Here is a 16,170-nt window from a genome sequence, read left to right on the forward strand (position 1 = left end):
ATTTTTGCAAAAAATAAAAACACAAATGATAAACTGGAAATTCATTTTAATGGCTACTGATGGTGGGGGAATGGACGTGAGGCTGATCTGAGCATACTTTTAAAACCTTTTTTTTCTTAACGTTTATTCATTTTTGAGATGAGCATACCTTTGCACTGGAGCATCAGGTAAGTGTTTCTATATTCAAAATATTAAATCAAGAAGAAAAACAACTGAAAGCACAGCAAGCAGGACAAAACAACAGGTGCACTGGATTTCATCAAAATTTACAAAATGTGTGCTTCAAAGGACATTATTAGGAAAGTGAAAATACAACCCACAGAAATGGGAGAAGATATGTGCAAATCATAGATCTGATAAGGGGCTTGTTTCTAGACCATTTGCAACTCAGTAGCAAAAAGACAACCTAATTTATGAACAGGCAAAGGAGGTGAGTAGACATTTCTCCAAGAAAGACAAATGGCTCAGAAGAACATGAAAGATACTTGAACGTCATTAGGAAAATGCAAATCAGAACCACAAGGAGATGCCACGTCGTACCCACGAGGACGGCTTTCATCGAAAAGTCAGATAATAGGTGCTGGCGAGGATGTGAAGGAACTGGAATCCCCAGACGCTGCTAGGGAAAATGGGACATGGTGCAGCCACTGTGGACAACAGTCTGGCTGTTCGATGGCCCAGCAATTCCACTGGTGGGTATGTACCCAAGAGAACGGAAAACCTATGACCACACAAAAACCTGTACACGAGCCTTCACAGCATTATTCATAATAGTCCCAAAGTAGAAACAACACTGATGGCCACGAACTGACGCGTGGAGGTGTGGTCTGTCAGGACGGTGTAGTACCATCCGGCCAAACGCATGCCTGCGTTCAGTCTTCTCAGGAGCCCGAGTACAGTGCTGCGACCATTTACAAAACAGGCAACTGACCCAGAGGAAATGATGTAACTTGTCAAGGAGGCCAAGCTGGTAAGGGGGAGAACGGAGGCTGTTTCCACTTGATCTCACCACTTCCTTATTGTTAAACACAATTCTTTCTAAAAAAAAACGATGAAGGACAGTCTCTGAACCTGCTTCCTGGACCGACCCTCTGTCATGCTGACACACAATGAGAGGCCCCGCGGCCAACAGCACCCACAGGAACCATGGGGAAACCCAGGGTTCGCGACGGGCCAGGCCAGCCTCCGAACTGTCCCGGCTGCCGGGGTCCCCCCACCTGTCTTCTGGCCCCCCCCCCCGCCGGTCAGGAGGGGAGCCCCAGCTCCTACCCTGAGGACTGTGCTGCTCCTGACTGGCCAAGGGCCTGGCCCCCAGTGGTCACGGCCTGACAGAGTCTCTCTGTCCTCGGCCCCTGGCGGCCCTGCAGCAGGGGGAGGAGCTCTGGCTCTTCAAGCCAGTGTAGGCGTGAGGACAGCGGGGCTGGGGCCACTGCTATGAGTCAGGGGGACCTTCCAACATCGGGACTCATCATGAGAGGCCGGACAGAATGGGTAGCTGGACCGCACATGCCCAAAGGGCCCTAAGGTTTCACTTTTTCGCTCTCTCCAAATGAGACAGGCACATTTTCCTTAAAGCCGTCCATAATCCAATTCCAAACTTGGGTCCCCTTTCTGGACCACACTGCCTGGAGCCTGCCATGAACCAAGGTTTTTCTTTTATAAACACTGTAATTACCCTGTGAATGGCACGATTATATTTGTGTGTGTGTGTTAACAGTGTTCATTTGTTAAATGTAAACATTTAAAATACACTACAGTTTCTGAAACCTGGTTTTGGCATTTCTTTATTTTTTAATGTAAATATGGAAATGTCCAGATCTCTCTGGGCCTCTGAGCAGCCCTGCTCCCCACACCTCCTCTCTGGGATCCTCACAGGTATGTGTATGTGTCTTTCTGTGGGAAGGACAGAGACCAGAGGGGTCTAGGCGGTGGCATTGGCCAGGGACCAGATGAGGACATCAGACTGGGCTTCCCAACAGACTTCCCACCCAGGGTTCTGTCCACTTGGGAAAAAATGAAGCCTCCATCATGTTTCCAAATGCATCACACACATAACCATTCATTCATTCACTCATGTATAATCACCCACCAAAGAACATTCACTGGGTAGGCAGCACTAGGTGAAGGGTGAGGGATGTCCTTCATTTCTTGCCATCCAGGTGGTCAGTACCTTTCTCTAAACTGTGGGAAACCAGTGGAGGGCATAAAGCCCCTTTTCATCTGAGGGACGGGGGTCTGGTTGTCTGTGAGCTCCTTCAGAGTACCTGTGAGGGACCATGGGGACCAGCGGAGGAGGAGGACAGCAGGCATCCAGAAGATAGCACCAAAAAGATTTTGGAGGGCAGCCAGCCAGAGACACATGCCACTGGAGGGCCAAGCCAGGCAGGGCTGCCCAGGACAGGGGACCAATCACAGCCGAGACCGAGAGATAGGACAGGGATTGTAGGGCTCCCAGCAGGTGGTGGACCTGCCCTTGGTCCCTGACATCCTAGGTCAGGTTCATGGACAGGAAGGGAGGGGAGGAGGTGGCCTGGCAGGGGGAGCAAAGAGTGGGGAGGAACAGATGGCAGACTGCAGGCCAGAGTCTGGCAAAACCCCTGTCCCACCCCACCACAGGGGCGTCCTGCAGGTCTTTGCCACAGCCCCCGGGGGAGATACGCTGACAGCCTGAGGAGGGAGGCAGGTTATTTCTGGGGTCACTCTGTAGACTCTGGATGCCCACCAGAGTACAGGATCTGTTGTCCTCAGGTGTCATTGCTCCCTGGTCGCTCCCCCTGGGGTCTCCACAGTCCCTGAGTGCCATTCACAGGGAGAGTGCGATCCATAGTTGTTTCTGTGACACCAGGCCCCATGCCCAGCCCTGTCCACCTCCACAAGCTCACCTCCCAGGACTCCTCACTCAGTGCTTCCAGCCACCTGAGCTCGAGAGCTTCTCCCTTGTGCGGGGTTCTCACACATGCTTCCCTTAGCCATGGAAGATCCTCCCCATGACCACCTTGCCTGGCTGGCTCCTGCCTGCATATGGCTGCTGGTGTCTTCCCTGGTCACCCATCTGAAACAGCCTTCCCTCATTCTCTGGTGCAAACAGCCCATTTGGTTCCTCCGGTGCCCCTACCATAATTTGCCACTACATCCTAGTCTGTGCATCTGCCTGACTCCCTCTGGGAATGTGAACCACCTGAGGGTTGGGCCCAGACTGAGTTCAATGCTGTGCCTCCGGCTCTGGCACAGAGTCTGGCCCCATACACAGCCTTTGAACAGTGATTTGGAACCTTCTGCTCTGTATATGATACTACAGTGGAGAAAGGAAAGAGGGACTTTTGGTGCGAACGTAATACCCAAGAATCAAACAGTAAAGACAAGTGTTCCTCAGTCTAGATGGTTGCTGGGGACTCCAACAAGTCAATCCCTGCCCTCCAAACCCCAAAGGATGGTAGGCAAGGCTGCGGGTAGGGCAAGGAGCCCACGGAGTAAGCAGGCAGCAGAGCCAACTTTCCAAGGGAGGCCCAGGCTCCAGACCACAGAGACCCTTATTGTCCTTCCTGGGCCCCACCATCAGGTCCCAAACCAGGCCAAGGCAATGCACAGTGGTGGCCATTTCTTGCTTCTAGATTCTAAGGGCCCCAGTGCAGGATGCTCTGTATGTAGTAGGAGGGGAGCCTCCCTAGATGGAGGGCCTTTCAGGCTATCCTGTGACCATGCCCAACCCAGGTCTACTCCTGCAGTGCGGGCCTGGGGAGGGCCACCTGAGGTGCCACTGGGTAAAGGACCAGGTTCTGACTTCCCAGTTCCCAGATTCCCACCTGGAGCTCACACCACACCATGGGGACGAGGGCCAACTCAGAAGTGACAGTAAGTCCAGAATGCAAGAGGACAGCCTGTGTGCCCCAGCATCCATGTCTGTACCATGGGATCTGAAAACTTCCAGATCCTTCTGCCTTTCTACTAAGGCAAGGGTAGCTGATGTGAACTGGCTAGGCCTGCTGGTATAAGCAGGTGATGGCCATAAGGGACGAACAAGAGAGAAGAGAAAGGGCAGAGTCTGCACCAGGAAGTGTGGAGGAGATGGCTAGAGCCACCCTGGTGATCGAACACCCACACCCTGCAGGTGCCCTCTAGGTGCCCTGTCTGTCACCAGCACCCAGGGTCCCTTGCTCACACTCCATCTACATACCCTTTTCACCCTCCTTCAGTGGAGATGAAACAATTCCTTCCCCATCCCATCCCCAGGGCTCTGCAATTTTTCTTATACGTGACTGCTCTGGTACCTTCCTTTTTCCAGATGCCTGCTTACTCTTCCAACTTTGGGCCCTAAACATTCACTACCTCCTCCAGCCTAGCCTCTCCTGGGCACCTAATTTGAGAGAGGGATTATGACCGAGCCCTTCTTCTCGTGGAAAACCCAGCCCCAAACTCAGCAGCCTCTCAGATACCAGGCAGCTGAGGGCTGCAGAAGGGAAGAGGCTGGGAGGTAGCTAAAACTCTTGGGGCAACTTCTAGCACAAGAGTCCTCTGGTGGAGACGTCACCAGCCTTCCCCATTTCCACCCCCACTGTTGCCAATGCAGGGCGCCAGTGTGCGCTGCCCTATGACCCATTGCTCCAGGGGGTCCCGAACAAGGTTAAGGTTTTACTAGAAAGAAAAAGTTGTGGCCAAGTCAGCTGGTAAGATGCAAATAATGAGTTATACAAAGCACACTGGTGAGCCAATGGTGAGGGAGGACAAAGGAGAAAGGAAATGTTTCATGCTGGCAGCAGGATGGGGTGCCTCTCCCCCTGCAGTGGGGTGGGAAAGATGCCTCTGTCTGGCTGCACAACTGATCAAAGACACATCGAGAGAGGAGGCGCGGCCCGGGCCTGTGCACACATGCGGCTTGCACGCTACCTTCGAGGGGCCTCTGTCCCCAATCCTCCCCCACGGCTCCCCCAGCAGAGATGCTCTGGGCTGCGAATGACAAGAGGGAGTCTGAAAAAGTGGCCTCCTATTTCAAAACCTAGATCCAGACAAAAAGGCCAACACACCTGGCCCTCACTCAGAAGTGCTGGGGAGGCACTCAGCAGTTCCGAAGTTCGCTGGCCCGGGTACTGAGAAAACACAGCTTACACCTGAAACACCAAGACAGGGGACAGGACGCTCTGGGGAGGGATGCCCGGAAGGTGGTCATCTTGAAGTGCAGGAGGAAAGCAGCAGAGAACAGGCTGCCAAGAGCAGCTAGTAGGCCAGCGGGAGGAAAAAGAGAGAATAAGATCAAGGTTGTGGCTCCCCTCCATCTGGGGAGGCACAGACCTCAGGTGACAATACCCAGTGGGTGGCAGGGAGGCTCTGTGACCATCCACCTGAGGAAGGGCTGATTGTTTCCACCTTTCCACCAGGGGCTGAGTGGGTCTCCAAGGCCAGAACAGAAGGATGCAGAGGGAGAAGGTATGTCTCATGGAGGACAGGAGTCTCAAGCCATTCCTTGGGGCAGAAGAGAGAAACCAGGATCCCTGTCGTCACACCAGGGGAGACTGAGCGGGAGAGCTTGGCCTATGTACAGGATGAGTACTGGGCAGGCAATTAACGTGTTTTCAAGCAAGTTCCAATGATACAAGAAAACTGTCAGAAACGTATACGTTAAAAGAGAAAACAAAACCTTGTGCTCCAATCACTTACACCCATGGTTACAAAAAAACCTAGAAGGAAAAAGCAAAACCGAACAATAACCTCCAAGGGGTGGGGTCATGGGTGCCAATTTTATTCTTTATTTTAGGTTTTTCTCTGACGCTCACATGCCTCTTTTTGGATCAGAAGACGATGTGGTATGGAGCTGGGTGGGGGTGAGGGTGCTGCCACCCCGTGCGGACCCTGGGAGCCAGCGCACCGGCTACGGAAGTGCCCAGCCGCCCACGGGGCAGAGGCATCCCGCTGTTACTTTCTGCTCTCCCTCCCACGAAGTGGCGAGAAGCAAAATAAGAAACCTTGGGCCTGGGTGGAGATGCCGCCATTTTGACCATGGACTCGGGCCCTGGAATTCCCAGCCCCCAGCAGAGGCTGCCCAGTGTCTCCCCATTTGATTAGTCTGGAAATGGGCCTTGGGACCCTGCTATATTTAGTACCCTCCCTCTGGACCTGTCGAGCACCAGTATCTGAGCGCTCTAACGAGTGTTTGTTGCCTAAGGACGAGGGTGCGACTGAGGCCTGAGAGGGGTCAGTCGAGTCCAAGGACCGTGGGGAGCAGCCTGGGTTTTGGGCTCTCAACTCCTCATTACCAAGCGACATTCAAAGGCGAAGGCTCCAAAATAGCAGCGGCAGTCCCAGAGAAGGACTAACAACAGGGTGTGTGTTACGTGCTTCAGCTTCTCTACTTACTTTGGGGAGTAGTGTGGATTTATTTTGGGGACAGAGGGAAGGAAGGGGACGTGTAGGAGAAGGGCAGGCGGGCCCCAGGCTTGTTTGCTTTCTTCTCAGCTTCAAAACACATTTTTCAAATTAGGTGGTAAGAATACAGGGCAATTTCTGTGGCACCAACATACTTTCTTTCAAGATATGATTTATATGTTTGGCCCACATTTTAAATGAAATGGTTATTGAGATAAATGGCCGTGCTGGAGGCTGCAAAATGGTTTCCATTATGTAGTTCTTTTTTTCAGTGCCTTAGAAAACTTTCTGAAAAGTGCCCCCTGTAGAAAGGCGGACACTTTGGCATCTTTGTTCTCTACCTCAAAGGCCTTCTGGGGTCAATACTGGAGAGAGGGAGAAGGGAAAGGAGAAAAGCGGGAGGGCTGAGAGCTCTAGAGTGAGGTGAGAACGGGATATAAACATAGAGACTTCACTTGGTAAGAGAGAATTTTGAAACTTTAAATAATGCAAAGGCGGGTGACCTGGAATATCACGAGAGGGCCCTGATTCAGTCCCTGGCAGACATTCAAGACGATGTTTGGTATCCTTGCACAGAGCCCTGAGGGTGCTGCCTCTGGGCACCACCAGCAGAGATCATGAGATGACACAGACACCGGCCCCCGACCTTATGTATAAAGCTGCAGGAATCAGACGGTGAGACACTGAAGAGAAGAGAGAGAGACACAGAAATAGACCCACACGTATATGGGGTCGACCGACTTTCAACAAAGGTGCCACAGTAATTCACTAAGGAAAAGAGAGTCTTTTCAACAAATGATGCGGGCATAATTAGATATCCATATGGAGAAAAACAAACCTCAATGCTTACTTCAAGCCATGTACAGAAATTAACTTGAAATGAAACATGGAAGTATATGTAAAAGCTCAAAGTATAAGACTTGTAAAAAAAAAAAGAACATAAAAAAATTAATGAGACTCTGGGGCAGGCAAAGAATTCTTAAGATACTACAAGTATGAGCCATAAAAAAATGAATAAACTCGACTTTGTTAAATAATCAGAACTTTTTCGTTCTTAAACACATTAAGAAAATGAAAAGGCAAGCCAAAGATATGGAGAAAATATATGCAGTGCGTGTATCGGAAAAAGGACCTACGTCTGGAAAATATAAAGAATTCTTGCGACCCAATAATGAGGTAAATAACCCCATGGAAACTGTGGCAAAAGGTTTGAAAGAGACGTCACGAAAAGAAGACACACAGATGGCAGGCATCCACTGTCACCAGAGGACTGCCATCAAAACCACAAGCTACCGCCATATACCCAGCCACCCAGCGACAAGGGAAGACCGCCGGGCCCTACGTTCTGACCAGGAGGCAGAGCAACCAGAACTCTCAGATGTTAGTGGCGGCAACAGCAAGCAGTGCAGCTACTTTACAAACCAGTTTGATAGTTTCTTAAGAGATCAAACGTATACTTCCATTTAAACCCAGCAATTCCAGTCCTAGGAAATCGCTTAAAAGAAATGAGGGTACGTTTCCACACAAAGACTTGTATGTAAACACACAATGGAGCTTCATTTACGATGGTCCCAAAGTGGAAAAAATCCAAATACTCATCAGTAAGTGAGTGAAGGAACAATTTGATATATTCATAAAATAGGATACAATTCGGCAGTAAAAAGGGACCAACTACTGAGACACAACAACAGGGATGGATCTCAACAATATGCTGGCCCAAAGAAGCCAGACAAAATAGGACTTAACATGGGATTAAAAAAAATAATCCAAAAAATGTATATGGAACCACAAAAGACCCCAAACAATCAAAGCAATCCTGAGAAAGAAGAACAGAGCTGGAAAGATCAGGCTTCCTGTGTTTGTTTTTTTTTGTTTTTGTTTTGTTTTTAGTTTTATTTATTTAAATAACCTCTACATCCAATGTGGGACTTGACCCTGAGGTCAAGAGCTGAATGCTCTTCTACTGAGCCAGCAGGTGTCCCAACACCATGCTTCCTGACCTCAAATTATATTGCAAATCTATAGTAATTAAACCAGTATGGTACTGGCATAAAAAGAGAGACCTAGACCAACAGAATAGAACTGCGAACCCAGGAATAAACCCCCATTTTTTACAGTCAACTGATTTTTGCCAAGGGTGTCAACAACACTTAGTGGAGAGGGGTGCCTGGGGGGCTCAGTTGGTTGGGCATCCGACTTCAGCTCAGGTCATGATCTCACAGCTCATGAGTCCGAGCCCCACATTGGGCTCTGTGCTGACAGCTAAGCATAGAGCCTGCTTCAGATTCTGTGACTTCATCTCTCTCTCTGCCCCTCCCCAGCTTGGGCGCTCTCTCTCTCTCTCTCTCTCTCTCTCTCTCTCAAAAATAAGTAAACTTAAAAAAAAAAAGAACACTTAGTGGGGAAAGGGAAGTCTCTTCAACAAACAGTGCTGAGAGAACTAGATCATCACATGCAAAACAATGAAGCTGGACCCCTATGTGACACTGCTCACAAAACTTAACTTGAAGTGGATTAAAGACTTAAACACAAGACCTCCCACTGAAAAACTCCTGCAAGAAAACATAGGAAAGAAGCTCCTTGATGCTGGTCTTGGCAATGATTTTTTAAACATTTTTTAATGTTTTTATTTATTTTTGAGAGAGAGAGAGAGAGAGAGAGAGAGAGAGAGAGAGAGAGAGGCAGGCAGAGAGAGAGGGAGACACAGAATCCAAAGCAGGCTCCAGGCTCTGAGCTGTCAGCACAGAGCCTGATGCAGGGCTCAAACCTACAAACCGTGAGATCATGATCTGAGCTGAAGTCAGACGCTTAACCAACTGAGCCACCCAGGCATTCCGGCAATGATTTTTTTTAGACACTACACGAAAAGCACAAAAGTGGCAAAAGCAAAATTCAACAAGTAGAACCAGAAAGCTTCTGCAAGGCAAACCCACCAAAACACAATAACCACCACCACCACCCATAAAATGAAAAGGTAACCTATGGAATGGGAGAAAATGTCTGCAAACCATGTATAAGTTAAGAGGTTAATATCCAAAATACATAAAGAACTCATACAACTCAATAACAAAAAAAGGAAATAAACAATCTGATGACAAAATGGACAGAGCAACTAAGTAGACATTTTTCCAAAGAAAACACCTAAATGGCTAACAGGTCCATGAAAGTGTGTTCAGTATCACTAACCATAAGGTAAATGCAAATTGGAGTGAGATATCACCTCACACCCGTTAGGACAACTGTTGTCAGGAAGGTAAGAGAAGTTTTGGTGAGGATGTAGAGAAAAGGGAACCCTTCTACACTGCTGGTGGGAACTGGTTCAGCCACTATGGAAAACAGTAGGAAGACTCCTTTAAAAATTAAAAATAGGACCACTATATGATCCAGCAATTCCACTCCTGGGTATATATCCAAAGGGCATGAAAACGTGACATCAAAGAGACTGATGCACCCACCCCCATGTTCCCTGTGATATCATTCACAATAGCCAAGCTATGGAAACAATCTAAGTGTCCGTCAACAGATGAATGGATAAAGAAGATGTGTTATATAAACACAATTGAATTATTATTCAGCCATGAGAAAAAGGAAATCCTGCCATTTGTGACAACATGTTTGGTCCTTGAGGGCATTACTCTAAGTGAGATAAATCAGAGAAATACAAACACTGTACGATACCAAGGATATGTGGAATCTAAAAGAGGTGAACTCATAAACAGAGAATAGAATGGTGGTTACCACGAGCTAGGGATGGTGGTGAGAAAATTCGGGAAATGTGGTTTAAGGGTACAAACTGGCCACCAGTAGATGAATAAGTCTAGAGATCTAATGCACAGCAGAGTGATTAGAGTCAACAACACTTTATTATATACATCAAGGCTGCTATGAGACTAGATCTTAATTTTTCCCACCACAGAAAAGAAGTAACTGTAACTTGGTAGAGGGATTAGCCAACACTAACGTGGTAATCTGGCAATCATGCTGCCATATATAAAAGTATCAGATCAACACTGGATACCTTAAACTTACACAAGGTTGTATGTGAATTATGTCTTGACAAAAATAAATTTAAAAAGTAAAAAAGAAAAAGAAAACACAAAATATAGTTCCACTAGTACAGAACCTTGGAAAATACAAATGGAATCTGTAATGATGGAAAGCAGAGCCTTGGTTGTCTGGCGCTGGGTGTGATCTGACTATATAGGGCCTCAGGGAAAGTTTTACCTTTTGGGGTGATAGAAATTGTCCCTATTTTGCTTGTGGTGGTGGTTATACACAGATGTGTAAGTTTGTCAAAGCTCATAGAAATGTACACATTTACATTCATGAATTACACCTCAATAAATCTGATCTTTTAAAAATTCAGCAAAAAAAAATATTCAGCAAAAAAAGAAACATAGCTAAAAGGGAGAGTTCACAGAACAGAAACACGTAATTATAATAGTTTCCAAAAGTATAAAAGAGGAATACTGTCCTTTCTAAAATGGCAGAGGGTGGGCAATCCTAAAGACAGACCCCATTTCTACCCTTTTCTTACCAACACTGGCTCCCAAACATTTTATCTAGAAGTCTCATTTCTAATTGTTTTAGGCAGAACAGAATCATTATGATCCAGGGTTCCCATACTTCTTCAGCTAAATGGTCCTCCTCTCACCCTGCGTCCTGCATGGAACTCCCCTTTGGTCACCAAACAACACCAAATCATGTAGCCCAGGAGCTAAGAGCTTCTCAGACTCTGAAGTCAGACTTCCCGGACTATGTCCCTGCTCTGCCATTTACTTGCTGGCTGTGTGACCTTGGGCAACTTTCTTAATCTCTCCGTGCCTCCATTTTTCTCATCTGAAAAACAAAGCCCAAACTGTATCTTCCTTATGGGGCTGTTGTGACAATTAAAGGGAATACAAAGTGCTCAAATAGTGGCTGACAGGGTAGAGACAGGAGTGTGTACTGTTATTTGTTTCATATCAGTGAGTACACAACTTTACAACCTGAAGAAATGAATCTCTGTTCCTATCATTAATATTTATTGATAAGCTCTTCTAAGTTGTGAGTAATCCATTTCATATATAGCCCAATTAAAGTTTTTCATGCTGAAAATAACACGAAGCTATTTCCTCTTTTCTGTTGTCCCTTCAGGATGAGGGCATCTTAGATGTGATTTCTTCACGCACTCACTCAGGCACAAGAATTAGGAAGTATTGACTCTGCATCATATTAAAACAGAGAGGTCAGATGCCTTGGCCAGGTTCACATAGCTTGTATATAGCAGAGCTGAGGTTCAAACCCAGGTCTTTCTGGTTGCATGCCTTGTGTTCTCTTCTCCACTGCAGCTTCTGGCAAATAGGCCTATTTTGAGGCTCCATGTGGATGTCCTACCAAGAGAACTATTCTTTGAAGGGCAGGCTCTGTGCTGGCCTTCAGAAAGGCCTTCCTCAAGCAGCTGACAGGTTACTGCTGAGGGGCCAGCATCACCCAGCCCATCCCCTAGGCTTTATCACTAACCCTAACACAACCCCCATGCTCTCTATGACAACAGGTCTCTAGAAATCCCAAGACCTTACCTCAGGTTCCCCTGACACTCAGGGATGCCAGAACTGGGCTGCAAGTTTCTCCTAGCTAGGTGGACAATAAAGGCCACCTGAAGTCACACACAATGCCGGCTCTGGCTCTACCATTCCTGGGCTCCTGCCATGTTCAGGGCCACAGCTTGGCTCGGTGGCATGGGGCGTGAAGGAAACAGCACCGGACCTGGGGCAAGGCTCTACCACTTACTAGCTCTGCAATCTCAGGCAAGGTTACTACTTAATCTCTGAGACCTGGCCTCTATCATCGACCTCACAAAGGTCACCAAGGGTAAATAAAATAATGACTGGAAAACACTAACCCTTAGGAAATCACACTGGCGGAATCTGGTCCAACTGTGCAGAGGCTGCGGGAACAAAGAGCAGAGTGGGGAGTAAAAACACGGCTCAGCTACTAACGGCTTCACAACAGACATTTGGTTTGCTTTATAATCTCCCTTTTGCTACATCCAGATCATAGAGGGAAAATGGGGCCTGAGCAGTCAGGAGGAAAAACGGGAGCTCTTTATGGAGGGGTATCCATCCATTCAACCGTGCGTCCATTTAACAAACATTTATGGAACACCTGCTGCGTAGCAGGCACTGTGCGAGGCTCTGGGTGTTCAGTAGTGATGAGGACTGATAAGGAAAGCCCTCACTCTTGGAGGTCCCCACTTGTGTGAAGCCCACATTCTACTGCAGGCAAACAAGAGAGTAACACACCACCAGACCCAAGAAAATGGCTTCAAGACATTTACGGACCATGACGGAAAATAAACACGGAGTGAGAGGTAGAATAACAGAGGAACATCACTATAGACAGGGATTTTGAGTCAGGCCTCTAGGAGGTGACATTTAAGCCAAGATCTGAAAGATGGGAAGGAGTCAGCCCATTAAGGGGCGGAGGGAGGGCGGCTTTTTGGTGGACAGAATAGCAGGTACGAGAGAAGCAGGCAGGAGAGGGCGTGGCTTGCCTCAAGGCTGACAGCAGTTCCTGCAGTCCGGGTGGGAAAAGCCCCAGGCAGACGCATGGCAAATCTGTCATCAGAGAGTCCGTGGTAAAGAGTCTGAGCTTATTCTATACCACTGCAGTGACAGGATCATGGTCAGTGCCAGGAGAAATGGAGAGCAGTGTGCATATCTGAAGTGTATTTTGGAGGGATGATCAACATTTTCATAAATACTTATGATCAGAATCCTAAAATGTCAGAGCTAGAAATGATCTTACATGTGTTTAGTCCCCACTGTTACAGAAGGGGAAACCGAGGCCCAGAGAGGGTACATGGCCTAAGCAAGGTCATAAGCAGAGCTTAGGTCTACCAGGGTGGTCCTTGGCTCTCCTGGGTCAGGACCTTAGGCTCAGGCTAGGTGCACGCCTGTGGAAACAGAGGCGAGAGCGTCCCCTCTCCACAGACTCCCCCTTTTGGAGTGCACTCACACAAAAGTTTACTCTGAAAACAAGGGCAGTGACCTCAAAGGAACACAAACATCCTCCCTAGGTGTGAGTGAAACTCTGCACTTTGCTTGGGAAAAGGAAGTTTTGGCTTTCTTCCTCTGTAGTTCCTGCGAAGGTCCTGGGAAGGCACTGACCTATCCTGAAACCTAGGCTCCCTGGGCAGGACGGAACAAAAGGAGTCCGTGATGATGGTTGCTGCTGATGGAACAGGGCGGGCACGCTTCCTGGAGCCCACAGGGGGAGGGGCTGAGTGGGCCAGCTGAGGGCTACCCTCACTAAGAACAGTCGTTAAAGACGTTTCTTTTGCTACCTAATTTGTCCCAAATGAGCTATTTCAAACCCACTGAAGCCTCTCAGTTCCGCCCCAGTCCTGCTCCCGTGGGCCCTGGGGCAGCCCTTCCAAACTCCCCCTATTGGCTTGGCTGGCCCTAACCTGCTAAGTGGAGAAGGGAAATCTCTTATCTCCACTGGCCAGGTGTGAAGCCCCATCCTGAACCTGTGAATGGAGGCCCAGCCTGAGGCCAGGCCTGACAGTGGTTTGGCAGGGGGCTCTGTCCATCCCATATGGAACTGCTTTTTGCCCCTCTGAAGGTAAGGTAAACTTTGGGGTTCATTTTCAGTGGGGTCAAAAAGCACTGATGTGTCTTACCAGGAGAGTGGGGGTACAAGGCCAGTGGGAGCCCTGGGTCCCGGAGAGTTCCAAAGGGCTCTGGAAGGCATGGCAGAGCACACTCCACTGCTCTCCCAGAAGCCAGAGCCTGTCATCATCCTGGGCTCCCCCAACCTCTGTGCCAAAGAGCCTGGACCTGGATATTTGATAACTGATAGGTCCCAACCCTCCTCTGAGGAAGCCTGGGCCTCAAATTGCCATATCCACCCGAACGGCTGGTCCTCCCGTTGGGTTTACAGCCATCATCTCAGAGGGCCCCCCAGAAAGCCCATGAAGTCCCATCATCTCCTCCCCAAGCCTGTGAAAGGAGGCTTGCTGTGAACCTCCTCTTGTTATGCACATGCTCTTCTACCTGCTCTGGGAGGGGCTGATGCAGGAGACTTTCAGGCTGATACAAGTTGGGGTTCCATGCTAGGGCCATGGGCACTGTGGTAGGTGTTACTAGGGACACAAAAAGGACTAACAGAGGATGCCCCCATCCCAGGCAGCCTTCAGTCTGCCCAGAAAAAGATAAGGCACACCTTGGATAACATTAGACAAGGTTTCTGATAGATGAGCCCAGGGGAGTGGTCCTAGCTAGAGGGAACATAGGGCTGGAAACTAAGCTGAGGCTCTGCATGGGATGGTCTCATTCTAGAACTCGAAGGATGGAACATTCCAGAAGGAATGCCAGCATGGCCAAGAGGGAGGCCTCTAAGCAAGGTATCCAAGGACGAAATCATTCTGCCCTTTACAGAAGGCTTCCTGGAGCAGGTGAAAGTGAATGAGGGTGTGAACTGGTAGGAGAGTTGGACAATACAAGGAAACAAAGACACTGGGTGAGGAGGTTCAGGAAGAGGACTGAAGGCCAGCTGGAATGGAGGCCCCTGTCAGGAAGTAAGGAAAGGATAGGCACAGGAGACTTTTGGGGTAGGAGTCCCAAACTGGGAAAAGCATCTGGGCTGCCAGGTGGCTAAAGCCTGCTGAATCTACAGTGAGGTTGCTTGAGCTGAGCCACTGTGGGATGTGAGGGACACTAAGGAGGTCCCAAGGCAGCCAGGTATGTGATGGGAAGCAGTGACTGGGGCTCCATCCCCCAGGTGCTCCACAACACAGAAGACCGAGCCAGGAGAGAGCAGCTCCCCTCTGTGGGTTGAAGAACACTGGCTTTTGAGAGACGACGATCTACCGGGCATGGCTGGGTCATTCAGGGTGTGACTGCCAGGCTGCTAACAAAGAGTGTGCAGCGGCTCCCTTAAGGACAGGACAGCAAATAGGAACCACAGGGTCCAGTCCCTGCCTGGCAGCACGTAGCCACCCAGCATGAAGGACAGTCATTCAGGAAGGGCTCTGTTGCCTTCCAAATTGCCTGGGCTTTGGGCAGCGGCCTTCTCCTCCTTGAGAGCGCTTAACCCCCAGGGCAACACAGGGCCTCTGTTCCAAGACAAAAAGCATGCTGAGGTGACACCGACCATGCCTTTCTTTACCTTGGCAATCTCATGCCCACACCTAAATATAGATGCTGGTGCAGAACATCTGCCCGCTGCCACAGAATTGGTAAAGTCCGACTTACAACAGAAGGGCACGGTGTTAAGACTCTAGAAGCTTTTCACTACGCGTTGTTAGGATCCCAAGTTCCTTTTTCGTTCAGATTGAACATCCTCAGCTACAGGTGAAGATGGCACGTGGCCTGGCAGCGGGAGACAGCCATGCAAACTGGACAGATATGCAGCTTCTCACCAGGAGGGAGGAAGAGGCATTGAGCCCCAGGGCCCCAGCCTGAGGCTTCCCTCTGGTCAGTACTTTTCCAGCCCAGACCGTTCACAGGTACCATAATTCTAGAGTCTTCCTTTGTGGCTACACATTTCTGATAGTGGGAAACCTGGGCCTGAAGATGCACTGCAAGTTTTTAAAAATTGCCAAAACTTTGAAAGAGCTTAAAGTTATAAGAGCAGAAAAGAAGGGGAGTTCAATTTCTTCATAAACATTTAAAAAAAAAATCCACTTTATAAGCAATTCAGTGCTTCCCGCTTTTAGTTTCTTTCGTTTTTCTCTTTTTATTGTTGATAATCAGCAGGCACTAAGTTCAGAAGGCTGCGCTTTGGTTAACAAAGAACAAACGAACAGCCGTGGCTTCAAGAACTAAA

At 48.6% G+C, this 16,170-nt stretch overlaps 1 protein-coding gene across 3 annotated transcripts in view; it reads right to left on the minus strand.

Moving 5' to 3' along the window:
* Positions 1-16,170, minus strand: part of ATG7 (autophagy related 7) — a 248,701-nt gene that overhangs the window by 6,737 nt on the left and 225,794 nt on the right. The window lies entirely within an intron of this gene.

This window comes from Puma concolor, chromosome A2 (genome assembly GCF_028749965.1).
Source record: "Puma concolor isolate L17-30 chromosome A2, mPumCon1.1.hap2, whole genome shotgun sequence".
In the NCBI taxonomy this organism is placed as follows: domain Eukaryota; kingdom Metazoa; phylum Chordata; class Mammalia; order Carnivora; family Felidae; genus Puma; species Puma concolor.